We start from the raw sequence: 7,711 nt of genomic DNA on the forward strand, positions 1-7,711 counted from the left end.
TGACCTGCGTTGAGAACCGTGAGCGAAAGGTTAGCTAATTATACCTTTACCTTAGCATTGCCTGTTTTGCTTGCTCCCTGCCACTCCCAATAGTACTCATTAAAAAAAAAATGGCAGACAAGTTTTGCCATCTATGGAGAGGCCACATAAACATAGATTCAGCATGCCAGGTACATTCACACTTTGGACTGATAAATTCAGGAACTCTTAATGGATTCCAACTCAAAGTGACGAGTGATGAAGCAGCTCAGCTCAATGGCTTCGAGGGAAGGCGACGAGGAAGAGTCCCTGCCACCCAAGAATTCAAGCAAGAGGAGACCTGATGAGAAGAAAAACTGCTCACAGCCCTGCAGAGCATCCTGTACTTTACGAGCATACAGTTTCCACGCAACTGATCAGCAAGAAAGACAAGGTGGTCAACATGCAAAAAACAAAATTGGCAAGGAGTGGAAAGCTGACTGAGAAAGCTGAGCAGTGAAAGAGTTAGACCCACCATGCATATGGTCATTCGACATTGAAGATTTTCATTCCTGTAGGTAATGCTGAACCTATTGGTTTTATTTCCGAAGTCAGAGCTCACTGCAGACATATTCTTTGTCCCGAAATGACTGACTGAAACTGAGACCACTCCTCCCGCTGAATGCGACTGCCTTGTTTGAATTCTATTGGTGACATCATTAACTGAGACTGACCACTGCGTTATCCACAGTGCTGGTTCCAAAAAACTGCCGATTAATAGTACTCTCATTTGCTTACGAGCCATCACTATACAATGTTTACATTGTATAATATGTACTATATGTATGCAGTGAATATGTATTGAACATATGTACATATAACTGAGAACATAAGAGTACATAGACTGCATAATGAAGCACAATAGAGTGCCACCTATATACATGCACCTATAACATGGCCACCGGCATGCTGTTGACGGTAGCACCCTACCTTCCACATTGACAATACAGTGAATCCCTTAAACCAGCATCAGAAAAAACATGTTTAACCTTGTCAGCTTATGATTTCTATTTGTGTTTAGAGGTTGAAGATGATATGCATGTAATGCGCAGCATATGGCAGAGTGGCAGGTAAATATATGGGATGTTCGGTTGCGGGTATATAGTTATGATGTTCCTTACTCTCTTCCTACGAGAATTTGTGGGTTTAAATCCTCCACTTCAAAGTTTTTTCTTATTCAGTTGTTTTGCCATATGCCTCTCAGACATTTGCTGTTTCTCTAGACTCTGAACCTAGCTGGATCCAGCTCTATGTTTTCATTCTAAAAATGAATCATCTTTGAGGATCACTGCGCCAGTACTGACAGAATTGCAACCTGAGGCCATTTCATTCCCATGCTGCCATGGTATCCTCTAGTTATACTGCATATACTATAGGTTCATGGACAGCAGTATGATTCAAAACAGATTACATGCATTGCCAGTGCATATTGCCAGTGCCTCCTCATCATTGTTACAAATTTCCGTTTCCAAATGTTGTCTAGATGTGACACCCTGAGATGTTTCAACTTTGTGCGACGTATGCCCATAAACGTTGCTGGGACATAATTATGAAACATCATGGAAACATACCTTGGGTAACATTGCAGCAACATTGAATTTCATTGCTCAGTGTCGCATGGATCTTGTTTTTCTCACAAAATCGCCTCTGCGGACTTCTTCCAATAAATTATAACTATATATAGTTTTGCGGGTCGTTTGCTAATTGTTGTAAAAATACAATAAAAATGCTAGAATTCTGTTTTCTTCTAGGTGGCACGCTAGAAGCAGCGACAGTAAGCGTCCAAGAGCTATTGGCGCTGAGCTATGTGGTGATTCTCGCGAAAATAGAAAACAGGAATTGAGCAGTGATCAAACATTTTTTATTTAAAACAATGGACGGCTGCGGAAAATAAAGCTGAGTTGAGCGAATTTCATGGCAACCCTGCACCATCACTGAAGACAATTTACTATTAGATTTAATTGTGGACGAACTTCGACGCAAAATACAGCACGTCCTGGGAATCCAATGGAAGTCGCCACATCGGAAATGGTATCGAAAATTCATGGAATCGTGATAGAAGACTGCCGAGTGAAGGTACGTGAGATAACTGAAGTTGTAGGCATCTCAGTAGAGAGTTCACAATATTCTTCACAAGACATTGCAGATGAAGGTCTCTGTACATTGGGTGCCGCGACTGCTCACGATCGACCAAATGTGCATGAGGACCGACGTCTTGAAGCAATGTTTATCGATGCTTGATCACAATCCTTGGGACTTTTGGCATCGATTTGGGGCAGCTGACAAGATTTTGGTGCATCATTGCACTCCAGAGTCAAAACAGCAGTTAAAGCAATGGACTGGGCCTGATGATGGGGCTCCAAAAAAGGGAGACTGTTTGTTCAGCACGAAAGATGATGTCAACTGTTTTTTGGGATTCAGGAGGAGTAATCTTTGCTGACTACATAACACCAAGACGATAAAAGGACAAAAATATATGCAACACTGCTGGAGCAACTGAAAAAGAATTGCGCACTAAATGACCTCGGTTAGCATGGAAAAAACTCCTCTTCCTCCAAGACAATGCTAAACCTCACAGATCGCTTGTTGCAATGGCCAAATTTCACGAGGTAGGCTTCGAGGTTGTGCCTCATCCAATTTATTCTCCTATTTTCACACCATGTGACTTTATCGTGTTCCCAAACCTAAAGTATTGGCTGGGTGGAAAGAAATTTTTTTGAGATGAAAAGGTCATCTTAGTTGTGAATGACTACTTCAAGGGCCTCGAGCCATTCTTTTTTTCTGAAGAGATGAAAAAAATTGGAGCACGGCTGAAATAAGTGTGTGGAGCTGGGAGAAAACTACGTTGAAAAATAAACCCAAATGACCCTCGTATAGTCTAAAGGTCCACTTTTAAATTATGGTGTTCCTATTCTTTCATGAATGCTCGTCATGATTTCTTATATTTTGTGCTTTCTCCAGTGCACCCTTCAATAAAAAGCAATGCCACCCTCTTGAATCGCCAATATTGAGCATTAGACCACACCCTGGGGTGTAATGCTCACCCGCATAATCCTGGAACTTTCAATGGAATGGACGGTGCTCATATGGAGGACTAACTTGCCATATACGTATGAGCATGTGAGCGCGCTCAACAGCCATGAAGTTGGCCAACATTTTTCTGCCTGACGGCTACTGCAAGGTTTGTTTCGAGACCCACAAGGATTAACTCACCAGTTGGGACGGAAGCTTTCTGACTTGTTCGGTAAGCCAATCGAACGTCAGCTGGCTGCAAAGAAGGAGCTTGCATGCCGCGCCCAGTCGTCCATGTCCTAGGTATCACACGTACATTCAGGACATTTCAGCACTCTACATGAAAGTTGCAAAGACACCGCTATGCCAGAGAGTGACAAAATTGGTCACATACTGAAGATATTAGCAGATGATGCCTTCAGCTTGCTCGTGTGTAAGGACTGCGGGGCAGTTGACGTGATCCTAGAAGAATCTCGTCTGATTTGAACATGCGAAGAGCTGCGGTATTTTGCCCCAGTTCATGCGGCTGCTGAACACGACTGCAACATCATCCTGCGTATAGACTCAATCCCGCCATGCCCCCTGCTAAGATATCCGACAGCCTGGCAAGACTTACACGCCGGGAACTATAGATGGCAGTGTCTCGCACAGTTTTCCCAAGTACAGGTATACTGGACAGTGCTCCTGCAGTGTCCCTTATAAATCCGTTGTCCGGTAAGAATTTGTCAATCTCGAGATTGGACCAATTTGCTCCAATATGCTCGCAGCATGGCCCCGGTGCTCGGTTCAGGACATCTATACTATCGGCACCTCCCCCAGTAATGTACCATAAATGTATTCACATAAACAGTAGACGTGTTCACAGGTATTTATCGAGGAATAATTGACAACAGCAGAGCCAAACAGCTCCAAGCCAGCAGCGCCCGGCACAAAGAACACATGCTGCGTATTCCCACTTTCAACACAGGCACATAACTTTGCCCTCGTCATTGTCCCATGACAATATTGAGCCATTAATTTTATAAAATACAATTATATTTGCATCAGCCTACAGTGATTTATGTATGATATGTAGTAAATGATAAGCTAGCTGCATGCAGTTATGATTATGTGCTTTTAATTTTTATCTCATGTAATGAGATAGTATTTTTAGTAGAATGCGATGTCAAACAGGAAAAAATATATAGCTGCACAGATTAAAAACTTAACTGGTATACCATTTGTAGGAAAACGTGATTTTGCCAGTTTGTTTTTGACGCATTTATTAGAGTGCACAAATTTACTAGAACAACTTACAGAATACAATTCAGCAACTTGCGGGTGTAACGATACACTAATTCAGCACAAACAACATAAAAACAGGAAGAAAACAGTACTAGCGCTGACACTGCCAAATGAAAGACGCACTTAAATGCGGCCATAAAAAAAATCTTCATAGAAAGGTACAGGTACACAGAGATATATGTAATAGATTTCTTTTGAAAAAATATCAGTGCGTTCACATTGCTATGGGAGGCAGGTGCAGCACATATGTAACCTCTGGCCCAGCACTACTAAATTTTAAAAACCATATGCAATTTATACATGACTTTTATAGTAACGGGAAGCACAATGCATAATTGGGTACCTCATACCCGTAAGAAAAGGTTCCGTTTGTGCATGCCGGCTGCCTGCGCAGAAATGCATTTCATATGTATGTCAAATGCATTTCTGTGCGGGCAGCCAGCACCCCACTGAGTTCTAACTCAACATGATTTCCAGCTGGAATTGTTTCATAAAGTAGTTAGACCATGCAGTTACGATTTTCATCCGAGGTGAAATACAAGAAACCTAAGAAATGTGAGACCAGTAAAATATCGGTGTAAATATTATTACATGATTCTGTTTGTGCTGACTCACTTGATAACTATGCTGCCAATCCAATTAATATGCAGCCAAGGGTGTGAACTGGCTCATATATGACACTACCTACCTACACTGAAACACCTATGCTTGCAAAAACCTACCATATGAATGATAGGTTGCTCATTCCTTTCCAACAACAATGTTTCAGAAACAAGATTATTATTAACAAAATTTTTGACAGATAAATGCGTGTAAGCAAAATAATGCATTAAATCATTGCACATGAGAAATTAGATGAGGTCTCTGGAATGTATATGAGTGTATACATACTATACTGGAAAACATGCACTGATCGGCAAAAAAAAGTAAATAGCAAATGGAAAGAATATAAGTGGCACAACGAGGATGCTGATCGTGATGAAAAGAAATACCGACATCGAGAGCGTGCCGTTTAGCTTAACACGAGGGCAAAAGCAGATGCTGTACTCGCTGGTTGTGCTGACAGCCATTCACTTCACATCTGCGTCCTTTCATCACAATCGAATTTTCGAACCCAGGGCTTATCAAAATTCCAAGCTCAGGGCACAAACGTGCGTCTAAGCAGATTATTCATGCTCTCACGCCTCCTTCCTCTCCTTGTAAAGCTTCCCATGGAACCCGGCCATGCGTCAAATAATGGCAGTGGAAGTCTGCTGAAATTGGCCTTTACGGATAGTGGCTGGCTGGCTGGGCTGCATGAGCAAAGGATTGGGAAAAGGGAAGTGCGAGGGCCTGTTAACCGCCGGAGGAACCGACACAACCACTACTGGTATGCAGATTGTAAGAGAAGGGGGGGGGGGGGGGGACGGGAGAATAGAAGTGAACGTAGAGAAGTCGCGATAGCGTTTCGCTGCGCCGATGTTGTGACGCTTGTTGCTCCCTCAGACTGATTTAAATGAGATCGTGAGCGCCAGTGTCCTCCAAGAAGGTGAAAAAACAGGAACGGCTTGTGGGAGGCGTTGCCACGAGGAAAGATCTCCTTCAGTGAGGAAGAGGGCAACTCGAGAAGAGGGAGGTATGCTGCAGCTTGAACAACGACACTCACGAGGTGTTCTGGGGTCTCATATCGTGCTGTCCACACAGCAGGCATACTAGGGAAGGGGCAATGCTTAACTGATGAAGAAGAAAGCCCGTCCAAGTGGAACCGACTCTGAGGAAGAAGGCCCCGTCGGCGTGGGAGAGGCTCTTGGTGGGGAGCAACCTGGAGTGTGTGTGTGTGGGAGGGGGGGGGAGGGGCACCCACTTGACATTCTGGAGTTCGGGTAGTCTAGTGGCAGGTAGCTGCGGATAACGTCCCTGACACCTCAAGCGGCTCCACTGCGGTGCTGAAAGGGTGGCAGGGTCGTGGACAGCTGATTAGGCCAGGGTGTCAGCCTAGGTCAGGGCGGGAGCCGGCTGCTTCATTCCCAGTCACCCCAGTGTGGCCTGGAACCGGGATCGAGGTGCCCCTCCGGCCAATGGCATCGATCCGGGAGGCCAGGCTGCACGCTATAGGAGACGCACAATCAGGCCCCAGGTAAGGCCGGATTAAGAAAGAAAAATGTGCTCCCTGCCCCCCCCCCCCCCCCCCCCTATAATCTGACGGTTCCCTCTTAATTCCTTTTCTCACTTCTGCAATATTCGCCGTTTTATTTCAACTATTTTAACTACACCGAAATAAAAAAAGAGCAAGGTATGGTGAGCGTGATTAAAGCAAAGGTTATGCTTTAGTTTGTCAGCACACAGAACACAACCATAGCCATATAATGATCTTTCCTCTGTCCAGAAAAGAAGTGATGGAACCTCTAGTTTACTGGAACTATCTGAGAGATGTAAGGTGATGGTGATGGTGGAAATATATTTTCCTGTCATCTTGTTCTAGCTACATTTTTTAGATGCTGCCCACCGCTATAGGACTTATTGATTGACCGGAAACAATAAAAAAAAAGCTACTATCAAATTCCTAAGCAAGTGCAGATAACCTCACAAAAAAGAGACTTCCCACATTGGTGGGGAGATATCCTCTTTTTGCAGCTCGACAAGGTCTACCCAAAAGCTAAACGATGTCATATTAGCAGAGGCCCATCTCTTCACATTCTGGTTTTCTCTCTTCGTAGGTACTTGTAGCTCGAAGTTCTGTATAAAGCAGGTAAGAATTAATGAGCCCCCTCCTCCAACCCTCGGTGACGAGGCCCTGGGCTGCAGCCTCTTATCATCCAGCGCTGCTTAAGGGCGGAACGGGAGTCCGAGGGAATGGTCTCCTGTCGGTGCATGTGAGCCGTCAGCCAGCTCAGCGGAGGTCGATCGAAGCAGAAGCGCCCAGCACAAGATATATGTACGGTAGCGAAAGTATAGGTGGGGTTTTATACTGACGCCGTGCTTACAGGCGACGCTAGCATCGCGCGGTCTAGAACGCCATTTTCACGGTCGTTGTTCGCACGCCCGAAGCTACTGCTCGCAGTCTCAAGTTCGCCATGGGATACAGACACCATCGGAAGTGACCCGCAAGATAATTGCACGGTGTTAATTGTGCCCGCGACCACCTCCGTACGTTGATCTGCCTGTTCTGAGCAAGTTGGCAGTGTTTTGCGCCGCGTCGCCCAGCGCGGCTGCCGAGTGCCAGCAGTGGTGAACTGTGCTGTGTTTAGGTGTAGTAATCACTCAAAAAAATAAAAAAAAAGGGCCCGGGGACAAGAACGCTGCCCATCTCGGCTTTTTTTTTTTTTTGCCTTCCCAAAGTTGCTACCAACCAGTGTAAGAACACTGAAAAGCTCACAAGACGGAGAGCAGAATGGTTTGGGCGTATCAATCGCAAAGG

This window comes from Amblyomma maculatum, chromosome 5 (genome assembly GCF_055883805.1).
Source record: "Amblyomma maculatum isolate TAMU_Amacu chromosome 5, ASM5588380v1, whole genome shotgun sequence".
NCBI lineage: Eukaryota > Metazoa > Arthropoda > Arachnida > Ixodida > Ixodidae > Amblyomma > Amblyomma maculatum.